Below are 18,702 nucleotides of genomic sequence, written 5' to 3' on the forward strand. Positions count from 1 at the left end.
GCGAGGTAAGTGGCTATAACAGTGCCAGTGACAGTCACCTTTTGAAGCCATTATAGCAACACCAACGACAGCTTCGGCAAAGCAGTGGTTACACCCACAATCGAAAGCAACAACCCTCTCTGTGTTTGCATCCCTCCCTTCTCTCTTTTTAGCGAACCAGCGATAATAGCAACGATTTCTCTCACCGTCACACCTTTCTTCTTCTTCTTCTTTTCTTTCTAATTTTGCTTTCCTTTCTTTCCACCTCTCTCCTTCGTTCTATCCTTTTTACTCTTGCTATTGTTGCCATTGTTGTCTCTATGAAAAGGGAGAAGAAAAGAAGGAAACGATGATAAAGAGAGACAAGATGAGGAATAGAGGGATAGTGGTAGTGATATTTTTGTTATTTAAAAAATTATTGTCTTCAAAAGGACAACTTTAATATTAAATTGAACGTTGGAGACCATTTCAAACCAAAAAAAGGTTGGGGAGGAGAAAATTTTTAGCCATAACTTTAGGGACCAAAATCATACTTAACCCCAAGTAAAAAATCTCTTCTTAAAGAGATCCAAACAAACTTGATTATCCTCAATTTTCAATTTTGTCCAATCAAAACCATCTAATTCATAGTCCTGAAACATTTTCCCCAAAGTCAGGAAAAAAAATAAAGGAACGAAGGAAAAACCTTCGGAGGTATTTACAATCAACAACAAAACAATCTCATGTGTTGTGTAAAAAAAGGGAGAAAACCAAAGTTCTCCGCAATCTCTCAGCAAAAAACTCATATTTAAATTACCACAATTCTTGTCATGAGTTAATATCAAATAAATAACGATTTTGCTAGATAGACAATGACTTTTTGTAAATAATGTGAATAATAGACTCTAAAATTGGCCCAATAAATTAAAAACACACTACACTCCTAATTACCACCAAAACCCTAATTTTAACCATCCTAATCATCCAATCCCCCTTTTGACCTAGTAGTAAACCCATTCCCCCCCCATTTTGAATGAGCAGCCACCAAAGAGAGCCCCACCACCAGCGCTGCAGAACCAACCTCCATCAAGTCCACTGCAACCTGAACAGTTGGCACAACCCAACAACTTCTCCCGCATGATTGCATTCTTCCCTTCACGCTTGGTGTTCACTGCTGTCATTTTCTCGGGCACTTCCCTCGTGCTGCCGTCGAGCGTCGATCGTCGACTAGGAGCTCCCCGTCGCCATCGTTTGGTCACCAGACAGTCGCACCCCGCATCATCCTGTGTCGCACCATACTCATTGTTGAATGCCGTATCTTCTTTGCGCTACCTTTGGTCTACTGTGAACGAATCCAACGCCACCGTTATTTGTGCCTGATCTCTGCTAATAGAGGTCAATACAAGGTTAGTTATTTTTTTAGTGATTAGCTGTTCATCAAAGGCTTTAGGCAATGGTTGTTTCAACCGGGTGTACTGCCTATGCACATCTATAAAACTATTTGAGTTCCAAGAGTGATGTTAAAGAAAATAACCGGTTGTTATTCCTAAATTTCTTATTTTTTCGTCTTTTTTTATTGTTGACTGAATCCAAGTTTGTTCTGTCCAGGGTTTTAGTTAGTTAGAATTTGGTTTTGACTCATACGTTTTTTTAAATTCGTTGCCCTATTAATTATTTATTCATTGTAAGACGGTTGGTTATATCACCAGGTGCATGGATGGTTGGATTAAATTCAAGTCTTCAAATTTAGTTTGAGTTCAGTGACCAATATTTTGCTTGTTTTAGTTTATGTATCTGTATATGGTTCTGGAATTGGGTTGGATTTGTTTGTTAGTTTTTTTAATCACAATTGAAAGTGTAATATGCTACTTCTCCACATCTTTACTTGGTTATTATGGTACCTTTAGACTGTGGATATTCAATTTTCACTACATACTAATTGGATGATTATTTTACCAGGTATTTGGAGGTTTGCCTGGTTAATCGAGTGGTTAATTGTGTACTTCTTTTACTTTTTTTGTTTAGGAGTCACCGTTGGTTTAACTAACACTGCACAACATTAGTTGGTCTACTTATGTGAAAAGGCATCCATAATTATTAATTTTAAATTTTAATGTGATGCTACTCTATATGTCGTGCTCTTGGGGTCGTTAGCTAGTTGTATTATTCTAGTAATATGATAATGAGTAGTATGTGGGAATACTAATGATTTATTGGTTCTTAACAGGCTATAACCTGTTCTGAGTTTTATTTGCTGAAGTACATTTCGTCATTCATTCGTCTTGGTTCTAGTTGCTTCTAACATGTGTTCTGTTTGTTGATAGAAATTAGTCGAGACGTGTTATTCTCCATGCTATATAAAAGTGATGATCACCAACCTGGAAAAATTAATGCCAATGTGAAACTAGCTGAGATCGATGCTATTGGGTTTGGATTCATGAAGAGGATCCCACACTGGGTAGTGAAGCAGAGCATAATGGTACAACTAGCAAAGTCATACGATGTGGATACAAACACACTTATAGTGGATGTCGGCAACATCCGCATTAATGTTGAGTTGATAAGAAGGGCTTTAGGCATACCCTCTGGTGGTAAGTTGTCGTTGTTTCTTATTGAGGGTTTGTTGTATATGGTTCCATTGGTTTCTTTTTATCTTTTCTAACAATTATTGTACGTACTTGGGTGTCTCCACAATTTAGGTGTTGACTTTTCCCAACTAAACAAGAAGAATGATGCCCATATGACAATCAAAGCACAATTCCAAAAAAAAGGACCACCCAATTACAAGACCTCGTATATGGCTACCCAATGGACACCGAGGTAGAACAGATGAATTTCAGACAGCACTTCATATTGGTGGTACTGAAAATATTGCTATGTCCAACAAATCAACAGATCATATCTCCCTGGCACATACCTCTGATTTTGGATGTCTCAGACCCAGCAAATTCAATTAGGCATTTAGGACATTCAAGTGGTTAAGACTAGTGGTAGAAAAACACAAAACCAAGAAGCATGAAACTTATGGTGGCTGCATATTTGCCCTGATGGTAAGTTTAATTGTTAAACTGCTTGTATATCCTACTTGCGTTTATATTGCACCACTAAACCTTTTAACCTTTCCATCCAGCTATTGTACTTTCAGCAACTGAAGGATGGTCTACTAGATCGCTATCAAGAACCAGAGGCATGGGTCATCACATAAACTGCAACAGAACTTGAAAAGAAGGCAACTAATTTCCTTACTTAGGTACTAAACTAGAAGATTTATTCTTTATTCTTTGTACTAACAATTTTCTCCAGTGGAATTTAGATAATTACTTTCTAACCCATTTAATCTTGACTAATTAGGGTTGCATCGGCGATAAGGCAAAAGTAGGAGAGGAACCCAAGCTTGGAACAAAGAAGAAGGGTACGCACACCGCATCCAGAGAAGGAAGCCCAAAGATGGAATGCAAGACTACAGTGGTGCACAAGGTAATTCGCCTACTGGAATTTAAATTACTGACAATATGCAAGCTATAGGCAGTTAGATTACATGCTAATTTGATGTGTTTATTTGTAATTGCAAAACTGGAGTCATGTTCCTTTATCCTTTGGATGTTTTGTAAGGTTAAGATTATTGTAATTGTATGTCAAAAATGGTATCGTTATTATTTACTTTTGTGGATGCATCTACCCAGGGAAACAAGAAAGGAGCCTTTAAAAGCCGGCCCCTGAAGACATCAGAAGAACCGTCCTTGAGCCCAGTTCAAACAAAACTACCAGAAAGTCATACAGCGGCACAAGAGGTGAGTGCATGTTGTTGTGCATATAGGTTGATTTTTTGACATAGTAACTCGAATTCCTAATTAGTTTTGTTAGAGTTGGATTTTGTATATCTTTTGTTTTATGTTAATTGTGTTGGATGTTCGTTTGATATTGTATGAGGATGGTTACTGACACAATAAAGTAGATGTTCATCTTGGTACTAGAGTAGCCTATTTTGTTTATTGAATTTTTTCCTCTCATCCTTATTTTGTGTGAAATTTATAACATATTGTTCATTTTCTTCTATTTCACCAGTTCGATATTTACAACCTAGGAAACTAGGAAAGGCACGCAGAAAAAATTGCCTGTTATCAGTGGCAGATTGTGCAGAAGCAGGACAACATCACCTTCAAAGCAAGCTGCCCCAAAGCACAAGGAGACACCAGTAGTTACTCCCAACTCTAATGATAAAGATAATGAGCCAATTACTAAAAGAATGTTCTGCCTATTTCAGAATAATTAGAACCCACATGGTGAGAGCCCAAGGGATAACGAGGTTAGTGTTAAACAACTAAATAACAATGAAAACCCATTGGAGGCACAGGAAACTAATCCAGTAACACCATTAATAGCACTTATTCAACATACTGGATACGATTTTGACAGGCAAGTTCTATGGGTTAAAATCTGTTGTATATATCAATTCTCCATATGATGTGTTTCCTGTGATTTAAAGCCTTAAACTCGTTGTATTAGCTAAAAACAGTTGCATTCGATATAGAAACTTTGACGTGAACCTGATGCAGTGTCCAGAAGTTGAAGAAATATTGGTAAACATTGAACAAGATCGGTACACAAGGCCGATAAACATGGAAATCCTTCAAACCATGATGCTGAAGAATTCACGTTGTCACACACCGAGCCTAAGAAAGCCTAGCTTTTCTCTTAGGTTGACTCAGCTTGAGAAGTCACCGACCCCATTCCCTATCACATTAGTACATCTGAGGCATAAGAATGTCAGGTTGGGCGAGCTTTAGGAGAAAAAAATCTGAGGTTGAATCTGAACTCGCCCCTCGATAAAGAGCAAGCATTGACAACCTACAAAGGTAGGCCGCATCTTCAGTTGTTGAGGAAGGATCTATGGATGTTGAAAGCACATGGTTGGATCAACAGAAACATAAGTGACTGAACTCCATGTTGAAGTTAACCTCATTATGTTGTTCACATATTTAATATTGTGCATGTGAAATTTACCATGAAGATCGTGCAATAGATGTGCTACACATTCAATGATTCACGGGCTATAAGATTCAAACGTGATTTTTACCATGTGTGTCTAAGAATATTGGTATAAATACTATAAATTTTTTTTTTGCAATCTTACAGTACCTATTGTCGTACTGAGTGCTTCTTTCATAACAGGAAATGGTGACACAACAGCATAACCTGGATTCCTTCAATAACGGGCCAGTTTTGGTGTTTGTGGGATTGGGTGCAAACTTCGGAGAGGATACCAAGTTCTTCAACAAAATCGACACAGTCACAAGAAAATGGGTGAGACATCAGTCTATTTTATGTATTTCATATTATATCATATTCAGATAAGTTGAACATGTTTATCCGGATTAATTGTTTCGCCTAGTTTGCTAAGTTTGTCTCGAATATGCTAAACTTTGCTGGTTGTGTTTTCTTTATGGACTTATTGAATCATATTTATTAATTTTGGGGGTTATGTGGATATTCAGTTCACTATGAATTGGAATGATTATTTCAATTGAGAAGGGTATGTTCATTTTATCCATACATGATAATTTCATTGATTGGTTGTACATGCAACAGACTGGTAGGTTTCTGTTGTAATTCGAAGTGATTGTCACATAACTTGATTTCAATTAGGTCTTAACAACAACAATGGGAGTTAATTGATTCGGATACGGTACATTATGATGCATGTAATACGATGTAATCAAGTGTTGAATATTTTGTACTTTGTGAATCTTTATTGCAATGGTTTATTCGGATGTCTTCACAAGGCCATTGGTGGCTATATGCGTTTGAGATGACAAGAAAAAATATATTGGTAATCGATAGTCTACATGCTGAGGTACCCGTTGATAGATGGAGGTAAACTCGATGCATATGCAGTAAGATAAGACATCCCCTAAACCCCGTGAACATTACTAATATATATACTAATAACATATTAACACGAAAGAACTCTGGCTATTTTACTGGGATGGCTAAAGTGGCAATCCTCACATACAAGCGCAGTACAAATGGCCCAAGTTATGCATAAGCCAAAGTGCCTAAGCAACCAAACAGGTAAGTAGAACCGAGAAACACACCCAACAATGTATCCATAACGAACTTGCTATAACACGTGTATTATCCTGATAGCACTAATCTTACTTGTTTATGTAGCTAGAATTGTGGCATCTATGCCATTAAATTCATGGAGACGTGGACCGAAGATTGTAACCTGGATGAATGGGACGATGTAAGTTTACTATTCCTTTTAGTTTTAATTTGTTATTTGCAATTCATGTTACTCTGACACTTCTAACATCGCACTTACTATGAAAACACCATATAGGATATGCTTAGGTATGATATTAGAGCTAATAGTGAAAATTGTCATGGGCGCACACAATGCATCAATTGATCTGGTGCAAACTTTGTTGGAATAAAAGATTGAACCCATATGCCGCAACCATCCAAAAAACAAGCAAAAGGAAGTTAAATCACCATTCATAGCACCAAGCACAAGAACATTGATGCAACGGATCAAAGGATTACCTGTGAGAAAGGCCATGAAAGGGAGAAAGAAATACATGTACTTAATTCTAATAACCACAAATACCTTTTGGACAATGTTTACGTGTTTTCAAGAAGGAATTTTGTTATAAGACACAGGGTAAAGTTTCCTAGCGAATAACATTTATATGATCTATTAGTTTTCGAACTCCTCTGATTTTGTTACATTATATTAGCAATGTGTAAATGCTAATAGAAAATAATCACACATTTAAAGATAAGAATATTCATCCATAGACATAGTGACTCGAGCATCTAGTATTTTCCGAAATGAGAACTAGTTAAGACGAAACCAAGCCAACAACTATCAAGGTAAGAAATTAAAATAACCATCCACACAAATAGTAAATCAAACATCCATTATATCTTTACCTAATTTAAAACATTACTCGCTTGAGTAACATAATAACTATCCAGATACTATTGGAAATAACCATCTGCAAACCTATTGAATCAAACATCCAGCATATATTACTTGTAATTAATTATACACACTATACTAAGAGTAATATAAATAACCATCAGCATACCTAATGAAATGGACATTTAGAGTCTCTTAGATGGTAACTAGTTAAACCAAAAGCAATTAAACAAATATGAAGGTAATATTAGGGTAACCATCTGCACACCTACTGAGTTGAATATCCAGCCATCTCTAGCCATTGTTAACTATGCACTTGTAAAACAAGTCAACAGGAGTAACCATCTAATTTAGAAAAAAAATAACAATTTGTATACCTATTGAACTGAATATCCGGCATATGTTACTAGTAACTATGTGATCGAGCCAGCTGCATGAGTATTATACTAACCATCCACATTCCTGATGAACTCAAAATGACATGATTAAGTAGAATTTAGTGGTATTTTAATATGTCTCTAATAATATACACCATGTACTCAACGTATATTGACAAAGTTTTCTAGTCTAATCACTAATCAATGCATCCAATAACACAAAAAAATATGAATTCATTCAACATTAGCCTACATCTAGTCAAACCACATAAAAACAGAAACATGCCAACCATGTGCAAGTAGCAAGAAGACAACAAACAGAATACCAGTTTCATACACATCTAACCATAAACAACTCAGACTGCAAAATAACCATCAAACATACATATTTAGTTGGAACACCTAATAAACTAGACCTCTAATATAATATAACGGATTCCGTATCCAAAACAGACTAGGTATTACTGAAAGAGTTTAACAGGGACATGAATCCACTAAATCCTCGTGGAACAATCTGCCAATCAGAAGAACCCAACTCTATGTTTTCAGAAGATTATACATGATTATCCTGAAAGAAACAAACACATACGAACAGAAGTTATTATCTACATAATCAACTTTATAATAAAAGTGCATCTTTAAAATAATTAAGATACCTACTGAGCCTAAATTCTTCCGCTTTTGCCGCATGGATTTCTTGATCGACTTCTCTAACTCAGATACGAGTCTTTTACTTTTTGGACGACCTTTTGTGGTGACCTTTGATGGACCTTGAATGCTCTCTGTGCCCACCACGGAGAAAATTCGTGTGGCCATGTTAGTGTGGACATCAACGACAGTATTGTTCTATAACTTGGCACGGTAATCAACGAGCTTGGCCCTTGCATTGTCCAAAACAGCATGCAATATGGCTGCTTCATCGTCACCATTCACAAATTCTTGAGCAACGTTGTAGAAATGTGTACATAACCCTCTAAAAAAGTTATGGCTCTCAACTAAATATCTCACGTCATGGATACTCTTAATGTAGGTGTACTTGCACTTTATGTTCTTGCTCCAACGAGGAAGAACATAGTAGGAAGGCACCCTATTCACTTTGTAAGAAGAAAAAACTACCAGACAGTGGCAACACAATATACCTGAACTCTCGAACAAGTTGCACTCACATCAAACCCCATGAGTTGACCGGTTAAAATGGACGTGGTACGAAACATACCAGGTCTTCTCATTGACTAATTTTTCCTCTTCTACTTTTATCCAAACCGAGTCACTCTCTTCATAAATGGCACAGATATTGCAATCACTCTTCTTGCCAAACTCCATTTAGACATCCTTAAACATGTTGTTGGTGTACTTTTGTTGAAATTGTCTTTCAATGGCTGAGCTAGTTGCACATGAGATTACTCCTCTCGAGTTTGCAGCATCGTCCTCCAGTTTCTGCTGCTTCTTATTTCCAAGCACATTTTCGACCTCGTGAATGAACTGAACCAAGCTAGTCTTGCTATGTAAGAATTCATCATAGAATACGTGCATACTCTCACTCATTTCCATACTCATCATCATAGCAATCCAAAATTCACCCTTAAAAAAGATCAGCACTCACATGCATCAGTCCTCAAATAGGTCTACACAAAATAAACCAACCAAAAATAGAAACCAGCATAAAGAACAGATTTCCAGAAAAGAATACAATAACATCACAACCCCTAAGCAATTACAATGCATTATATAACTTTAAAACAACGAACTGGATAGCCATGTATTGTGATGTAGGTTGAATTTATCTATGAATTCAGCCCAACCATCCTCAAAAGCCTCAACCGACCGAGAATTCCATACAATATGGTTCAGGTCAACATTCAACTGTCTGAATTGAGCATAACCTCCGAGCTTATGCAGTATCTTTTTCAATATATGTTAGATGCACCAACAGTGGCATGTATGGGGTAGAACCTTCCTTATTGTATAGGGTAGAACCTTCCTTATGGGGTAGAACCTTCCTTATAGACCTGCACTAGTCTGTGATGATGCCCTGCGGTGTAGTACCCATATATTTCACCCATTGCATGAACACCCACTCAAAACTCAGAATCTCCATGTTCCCTAGTAGAGGACATCCTAGCAAAGTAGACTTACCATGGTGGTTCACACCGACGAATGAGATGAATGGCAATTCATGCCTAAACGAACAACAATCACATATAAGAGCATCCAACTATTACAAAAAATAACAAAAAAGTAAACAACATCAACGTAAATAAAAATATTACCGATTCGTGTTGTATGTGGTATCAAACGACACCGCGTCTCTATAATATTCGTAAGACGCCTTGCACCTTGCAACCACCCAAACTGCACATATAAACTTATAATCCTCGTCCACATTCACTGCATAGAAGAAGTTCGATTTATCTCCTTCATTCGCATAAAGTAATTCAACATCTCCTTAGCATCCGCATTGACATTAGTGGATCGGAGTTTAGATGAAATGTAATTCCTTACATCCTTCTCTCAGAAGCTAAGGTTTGATGACCCACCAACCTCATTAGCCAATGCTAGGAATGTCTTATTGAGTCGAATTCCAGCCTCATCATTATCGTCAATCACACACTTCGCATGCATGGTCAACTCCCTATACTCGTGGTAGTGCACTACCTTTTGATTGAACAAGGGTGTGATTGTCTCAACCCAACCTTCAACAAGATCCAATCTTGCTTCTCTTTGCCAAACTTTGCATATATCCTTACTCTGCACGGCTACAACTGTGTTCTTCCGTTTTGGTGCTTTGACATGAGACCTACAAAAACCCTCCCGATTACAATGAATAGCTTGGTTAATCGGTTCCTTTGCCATCTTGTCAAATATTGTGGTTTGTATCTTACTTACAAAATTGACTTTCTTTGCGTATCTCGCATAAAATTTTTGAGCCAGTTTCAAATGCTCAAACTGCATCCCAACTCTTAGTATTTCATCTTTGCCAAGGAAACTGTGATCTGGTAACTGCGTATCAATTCAAAACAAACATCACTGGATGAACACGAGGATTAATGGTCGATTCAAACATGCGGTTCACGAAGAGCCAAAAATAAACTATAGTCCAAACCTCATCACCAAGGTCTATCTCATGACTTCCAGACTTAACAAAATCCGTAACTTTCATAGCCTACAATCAAACATACACGTACAAACCTAAAGAAACAAACTAAATTACATATTGTACCATGAAATAAATATCAACTAAAAAAACTCTACTCATCAACCAAAAGAGTTCAAACCAAATACAAAATAAGAGACCTCCAGTTGTATTACAGACTCCAATAATAAACAATCATCCTAAAAATTTTGCCTTTTATGCCTCTTACATGTTAAAAAATAGTAAACATATTTTTCTAATTGAAAAAGGAATACCAGGTATTAGATTAAAAAAATTAATTAACTTTTTTGAGAACATACATAGCAATTGCTATCTCTCAATTTTTATAATCCAACACATTCACAAACAGGTAATATGTTTATAAAATAGTATATCTAGATAAGTCTAATTGTGCAATGCATTATCACCATTAAAAATTTCAGAAATTAAAACTCTAATTATTTTTAAACGACGTAAAAAATATATGACATGATTCATTAACAAATCTAAAGTTTTCATACATGTTTTTATACTATCAATTTACTACCAAAACAAATTTGGATGCATCAAGAATTAATATCTTGATCTACTTAAACGGTTAAAATAAAAGAGAATACTCCACTTGCACTAAGAATAACCATCTGATTTATATTAAAAATAAACAACCGTTACCAACGTATCAACCTTTATTGCTTACCTTGTTAGATTGTTCATCCTCCACATCGCAAGGATTTAGAAGGTTGTTAATTGAATGCGTGAAATTGTCGTCGGTGAACGAAGATGGGACATGATAAACCGGTTCAACCCAATTAGACTCCATTTACGTGGATGTGAGGAGTGATGTACGTATGAAATGGAAGCCACGAATGTCTCCTCTATTTGGATGGATCTGTCACAGATGAAGAGGCTACGACGGTGGATGCCGTGGGCTGCGGGGAGGGAGCTTCACTGTCGACGCATTGGTGGGCTGCGCGAAGGACAACTTGTACACGAATGGGGCCTGCTTGGACATTGGTGTAGACGTAGACAGCGTCGGTTGTGGCTGGGGGTTGGTGGTTAGCATTATGATTAGCGACTGTTCGGTGATAGCGGGAGACAAGCGACGGCTGGTTGTAGAATGCAGTTTACAGATGCAGCACATGCGGCTAGAAGAGTAAAAGTGATCAATTGTTTAACTCATCTACATTCATCAAACCCCTTTTTTTTAATTCAAAATATGATATTATTATAAATTAATTAATTTTCTAATTGAATATTTTGATTTTAATTTTCCTTTTTCTATCTATCTATTTTCTTTATTTTTGTTTTGTTTACTGTAAAATATATTACTGGCTCATAAATATGATGGAAGTGATTAACATGACTAATTAGCCTAGCTCTACTAAGAACTTCACAGTTTTTTTGCCTTTTTTTCCCCTTCAGATAGGCAGGAATGCTCTTCTGTAATTCGCTGGTGGTCATTCTGCAAAAAGATTCTACTCTGGATAGTGTTTTGAGCCTAGGGCGAATTTCGTTCTCTATTTATATGTATATACTGTGAGACCAACCAACGTCTCCACTCCATTTGAATACAAACTTTAGCCTAAAATCATTTTTACGAGGCTCCTGTTATGTGGCTACTTGCCTACGACAATGTATGATGTAACATTCTAACTTTCAGTACCTCATAATCACACTAAAAGTCTAGGTGTTACTTACCTATACTCCATTAATTTCATACTATATTTACTTAATATTGAGCTTTCACGAATACAAACCGAATTTTTAATTAAGAAATCAAAACGTCTTTACTTTAAACCACTTAATCACGTAATTATGTCCATATAATATTAAATAGGTAGACTTATTCAAAATTTTTCAAATACAAGTCTTACCCCCTCTAAAAACTCAAAATGACAAATGACGAGGGAAAAAAATCTCAACTAAACTAAAAACAGAAAATTCAAATACATATAGCTCTATAGTTCAGTCGCAGTTTCACGCCAAAACTTTCTGAACCTATCACTGATGAGCGGATAATTTATACGCTTTTTGGCATTACTTTTAGTATGTTTTTAGTATGTTTTAGTTATTTTTTATTATATTTTTATTAGTTTTTAGTTAAAATTCACTTTTCTGGTCTTTACTATGAGTTTGTGTATTTTTTTGTGATTTCAGGTATTTTCTGGCTGAAATTGAGGGACCTGAGCAAAAATCTGATTCAGAGGCTGAAAAGGACTGCAGATGCTGTTGGATTCTGACCTCCCTGCACTCGAAGTATATTTTCTGGAGCTACAGAAGCCCAATTGGCACGCTCTCAATTGAGTTAGAAAGTAGACACCCTGGGCTTTCCAGCAATATATAATAGTCCATACTTTGCCCGAGATTTGATGGCCCAAACAGGCGTTCCAACTCAGCTCAAGATTTCTGGCGTTTAACGCCGGAACTGGCACAAGAATGGGAGTTAAACGCCCAAACTGGCACAAAAGCTGGCGTTTAACTCCAAAAAAAGTCTCTACACATGAAAGCTTCAATGCTCAGCCCAAGCACACACCAAGTGGGCCCGAAAGTGGATTTTTATGTCATTTACTCATCTTTGTAAACCCTAAGCTACTAGTTCTCTACAAATAGGACCTTTTACTATTGTATTCTTATCTGGGTAGCTATCTTGGAGAGTTTTATGCTATCTTAGATCACGTTTTGGGGGCTGGCCTCACAGCCATGCCTAGACCTTGTTCTTATGTATTTTCAACGGTGGAGTTTCTACACACCATAGATTAAGGTGTGGAGCTCTGCTGTACCTCGAGTATTAATGCAATTACTATTATTCTTCTATTAAATTCAGCTTGTTCTTGTTCTAAGATATTCATTCGCACCCAAGAACATGATGAATGTGATGATTATGTGACGCTCATCATCATTCTCACTTATGAACGCGTGTCTGACAACCACCTCCGTTCTACAAGCAAACAAGGCTTGAATGTTTATCTCTTGGATTCCTTAATCAGAATCTTCGTGGTATAAGCTAGAATTGATGGCGGCATTCAAGAGAATCTGGAAGGTCTAAACCTTGTCTGTGATATTCTGAGTAGGATTCAAGGATTGAATGACTGTGACGAGCTTCAAACTCGCGATTGTGGGGCGTTAGTGACAGACACAAAAGAATCACTGGATTCTATTCCGACATGATCGAGAATCGACAGCTGAATAGCCGTGCTGTGACAGAGCGCGTTGAATATTTTCACTGAGAGGACGGGACTGTAGCCACTAACAACGGTGATGCCCAACATACAGCTTGCCATGGAAAGGAGTAAGAAGGATTGTATGAAGACAGTAAGAAAGCAGAGAGACGGAAGGGACAAAGCATCTCCATACGCTTATCTGAAATTCTCACCAATGAATTACATAAGTATCTCTATCTTTATTCTATGTGTTATTCATAAATCATCTATAACCATTTGAATCTGCCTGACTGAGATTTACAAGATAACCATAGCTTGCTTCATACCAACAATCTCCGTGGGATCGACCCTTACTCACGTAAGGTTTATTACTTGGACGACCCAGTGCACTTGCTGGTTAGTTGTGCGAAGTTGTGATAAAGAGTTGAGATTGCAATTGAGTGTACCATGTTGATGGCGCCATTGATGATCACAATTTTGTGTACCAAGTTTTTGGCGCCGTTGCCGGGGATTGTTTGAGTTTGGACAACTGACGGTTCATCTTGTTGCTTAGCTTAGGTATTTTTCTTAGAGTTCTTAAGAATGAATTCTAGTGTTTCAAGGTGATGTTCTTATCATCACCAAAGCTGATTGATTCTCATCAATTTAGCTCTTGAATGTAATGTCCTGCTGAAGCTTGGCTAGCCATGTCTAATTTCTTTAGACTGAAGCTTTATACTAACATTGCATGATTCCTGGAATTCTCATTAAGAATTTTGATATCCTTATTTTCTTTTTCACTCAATTTTTGAAAAAAACCAAAAAAATTACAAAATCATAAAAACCAAAAATATTTTATGTTTCTTGTTGAGTCTAGTGTCTCATTTTAAGTTTGGTGTCAATTGCATGTTTCTTTTCTTCTTGCATTTTTCGAATTCATTCATGTGTCTTCATTGATCTTCAAGTTGTTCTTGATGATTTCCTTGCTCTGATCTTTAAATTCTCTTGTCTTGAGTGTTTTGTTGTGTCTCATATGCATTCTCAATTTGTTAGTGTCAGTAGTATACAAACTTCTAAGTTTGGTGTCTTGCATGCATTGTTATTTGATCTTAGTTTCATTTTGATTATTCCTCATTATTAAAAATCCAAAATTTTTTTTAATTTGTGTCTTTTCAAGTCAATAATACAGAGAATTGAAGATTCAGAACATACAGTAGAGGAATTACACAGAAAAAGCTGGGCGCTCAAAACACCCAGTGAAGAAGGAAAACTGGCATTTAAACGCCAGCCAGGGCACCTGGCTGGGCGTTTAACGCCCAAAAGGGTAGTGTTTTGGGAGTTAAACGCCAGAATGTATACCATTCTGGGCGTTTAACGCCAGGATGGCACAAGAGGGAAGATTTTGTTTTTAATTCAATTTTTTTTTCAAGTTTTCAAAATTTTTCAAAATCATATCTTTTCAATCATATCTTTTCAAAATCAATTTCTTTCCATTTTCAAAAATACTTGCTAACAATTAATGATTTGATTCAACATTTCAATTATGTTGCCTTTTCTGTTGAGAAAGGTTTAATATCTGAATCATATCTTTTAAATTTTCTGTTAGCCAAGTCATTAATTTTTCAAAATCAAATCTTTTTAAATTGTTTTTCAAATCATATCTTTTCAATCATATCTTTGTAATCACATCTTTTTCAAAATAGTTTTCAATCATATCTTTTTGATTTCTAATTTCAAAATCTTTTTCAAAAATCACTTGATTTCTTTTCCACTCTGAGTTTTCGAAAATCAATTAGTATTTTTCAAAATGTTTTTAAAATCTTTTTAACTTATTTTCGAAAATTTCTTCCCCTCTTCTCACATCCTTCTATTTATGGACTAACACTCCTCCTCAATGAACAATTCAAACTCTATCTTTCTTGATAAGTTCGAATTCTTCTACCTCTTCCTTCTATTTTTCTTCCTCTGACACCTCAAGGAATCTCTATACTGTGACATAGAGGATTCCATATTTTCTTGTTCTCTTCTCTTTCATATGAGCAAGAGCAAAGACAAAAGCATTCTTGTTGAGGCTGACTTTGAACCTGAAAGGACCTTGAAGCGAAAGCTAAGAGAAGCTAAGGCACAACTCTCTGTAGAGGATCTAACAGAAATCTTCAAACAAGAGGAAGGCATGGCAGCCAAAAATAACAACAATGCAAGGAAGGTGCTGGGTGACTTTACTGTACCTACTCCTGACTTCTATGGGAGAAGCATCTCTATCCCTGCCATTGGAGCAAACAACTTTGAGCTTAAGCCTCAATTAGTTTCTCTAATGCAACAGAATTGCAAGTTCCATGGACTTCCATTGGAAGATCCTCATCATTTTTTAGCTGAGTTCTTGCAAATCTGTGACACTGTCAAGACTAATGGGGTTGACCCTGTGGTCTACAGACTTATGCTATTCCCTTTTGCTGTAAGAGATAGAGCTAGGATTTGGTTGGATTCACAACCCAAAGAAAGCCTGAACTCTTGGGAAAAGCTAGTCAACGCCTTCTTGGCAAAGTTCTTTCCACCTCAAAAATTGAGTAAGCTTAGAGTGGAAGTCCAAACTTTCAAACAGAAGGAAGGTGAATCCCTCTATGAAGCTTGGGAAAGATACAAACAATTAATCAGAAAGTGTCCTTCTGACATGCTTTCTGAATGGAGCATCATAGGTATCTTCTATGATGGTCTGTCTGAACTGTCCAAGATGTCATTGGATAGCTCTGCTGGAGGATCTCTTCATCTGAAGAAGACGCCTACAGAAGCTCAAGAACTCATTGAAATGGTTGCAAATAACCAATTCATGTACACTTCTGAAAGGAATCCTGTGAACAATGGGACGAATCAGAAGAAAGGAGTTCTTGAGATTGATACTCTGAATGCTATATTGGCTCAGAACAAAATATTGACTCAGCAAATCAATATTATCTCTCAAAGTCTGTCTAGAATGCAAGCTGCACCAGGCAGTACTAAGGACGCTTCATCTGAAGAAGAAGCTTATGATCCTGATAACCCTTCAATGGAAGAGGTGAATTACATGGGAGAACCCTATGGAAACACCTATAATCATTCATGGAGAAATCATCCAAATTTCTCATGGAAGGATCAACAGAGACCTTAACAAGGTTTCAACAACAATAATGGTGGAAGAAACAGGTTTAGCAATGGCAAGCCTTTTCCATCATCTTCTCAGCAACAGACAGAGAATTCTAAGCAGAGCCACTCTGACTTAGCAACCATGGTCTCTGATCTAATCAAAACCACTCAGAGTTTCATGACTGAAACAAGGTCCTCCATTAGGAATTTTGAGGTACAAGTGGGACAGTTGAGCAAGAAAATTACTGAATTCCCTCCTAGTACTCTTCCAAGCAATATAGAAGAGAATCCAAAAGGAGAATGCAAGGCCATTAACATGACCCACATGGAACTTGGAGAGGAGGAAGATGCAGTGATCGCCACTGAGGAAGACCTCAATGGACGTCCACTGGCCTCCAATGAGTTCCCTAATGAGGAACTATGGGAATCTGAGGCTCATAATGAGACAATAGAGATTCCATTGGATTTACTTCTGCCATTCATGAGCTCTGATGAGTATTCTTCCTCTGAAGAGGATGAAGATGTCACTGAAGAGCAAGTTGCTAAATACCTTGGAGCAATCATGAAGCTAAATGACAAGTTATTTGGTAATGAGACTTGGAAGGATGAACCCCCTTTTGCTCACCAAAGAACTGGATGACTTGACTAGGCAGAGATTACCTCAAAAGAGACAGGACCCTGGGAAGTTCTCAATACCTTGTACCATAGCCACCATGACCTTTGAGAAGGCTCTGTGTGACCTAGGGTCAAGCATAAACCTCATGCCTCTCTCTGTAATGAAGAAGCTAAGGATCTTTGAGGTGCAAGCTGCAAGAATCTCACTAGAGATGGCAGACAATTCAAGAAAACAAGCTTATGGACTTGTAGAGGATGTTTTGGTGAAGGTTGAAGACCATTACACCCTTGCTGATTTCATAGTCCTAGAGACTGGGAAGTGCATGGATGAATCCATCATCCTTGGCAGACCCTTCCTAGCCACAGCAAAGGCTGTGATTGATGTTGACAGAGGAGAATTGATCATTCAAGTGAATGAAGAATCCTTTGTGTTTAAGGCTCAAGGATATCCCTCTATTACCATGGAGAGGAAGCATGAAGAGCTTCTCTCAAAATAGAGTCAAACAGAGCCCCCACAGTCAAACTCTAAGTTTGGTGTTGGGAGGCCACAACCAACTTCTAAGTTTGGTTTTGAACCCCCACATTCAAACTCTAAGTTTGGTGTTGGGAGGTTCCAACATTGCTCTGAGTATCTGTGAGGCTCCATGAGAGCCCATTCTCAAGCTATTGACATTAAAGAAGCGCTTGTTGGGAGGCAACCCAATGTTATATTTATCTATTTTCCTTTGTTATTTTATGTTTTCTGTAGGTTGATAATCATGGAAAGTCACAAAATCAATTGAAAAAGCAAAAACAGAATGAAAAAAAGAAAGAAAAACAGCACACCCTGGAGGAAAACCTTGCTGGCGTTTAAACGCCAGTAAGGGCAACAAATGGGCGTTTAACACCCAGTCTGGCACCATTCTGGGCGTTTAACGCCAGAAAAGGGCACCAGACTAGCATTAAATGCCAGGAAAGGGCAAGGAGCTGGCGTTAAACGCCAGAAATGGGCACCAACCTGGTGTTTAACGCCAGAATTGGCATAAAGAGCATTTTTGCTCGCCACTTGGTGCAGGGATGAATTTTTCTTGACACCTCAGGATCTGTGGACCCCACTGGATCCCCACCTACCCCACCACTCTCTCTCTTCTTCACCTATTCACCAATCACCTCAACACCTCTTCCCCAAAAACCCTCACCTATCAAATCCCACCATTCTCTTCACCACTCACATCCATCCTTCATAAACCCCACCTACCTTACCATTCAAATTCAAACCACTTTCCCTCCCAAACCCACCCATAATGGCCGAACCATACACCCCTCTCCACTCCTATATAAACCCATCTTCACCACCTCATTTTCACACAACCTAAACACTACTTCTCTCCCTTTGGCCGAACCACAAAGCCACCTCCATCTCCTCCATTTCTTCTTCTTCTACTCTCTTCTTTC

At 37.5% G+C, this 18,702-nt stretch overlaps 1 non-coding gene across 1 annotated transcript; it reads right to left on the bottom strand.

Moving 5' to 3' along the window:
* Positions 1-16,102: 16,102 nt before the first annotated feature.
* Positions 16,103-16,210, bottom strand: LOC112699708 (small nucleolar RNA R71). The gene has a single exon (XR_003152650.1). It is a non-coding gene; the product is annotated as a small nucleolar RNA R71 (small nucleolar RNA).
* Between the last annotated feature and the right edge of the window lie 2,492 nt (positions 16,211-18,702).

The sequence above is a fragment of the Arachis hypogaea genome, chromosome 6, assembly GCF_003086295.3.
Source record: "Arachis hypogaea cultivar Tifrunner chromosome 6, arahy.Tifrunner.gnm2.J5K5, whole genome shotgun sequence".
NCBI classification, from domain to species: Eukaryota; Viridiplantae; Streptophyta; class Magnoliopsida; order Fabales; family Fabaceae; genus Arachis; species Arachis hypogaea.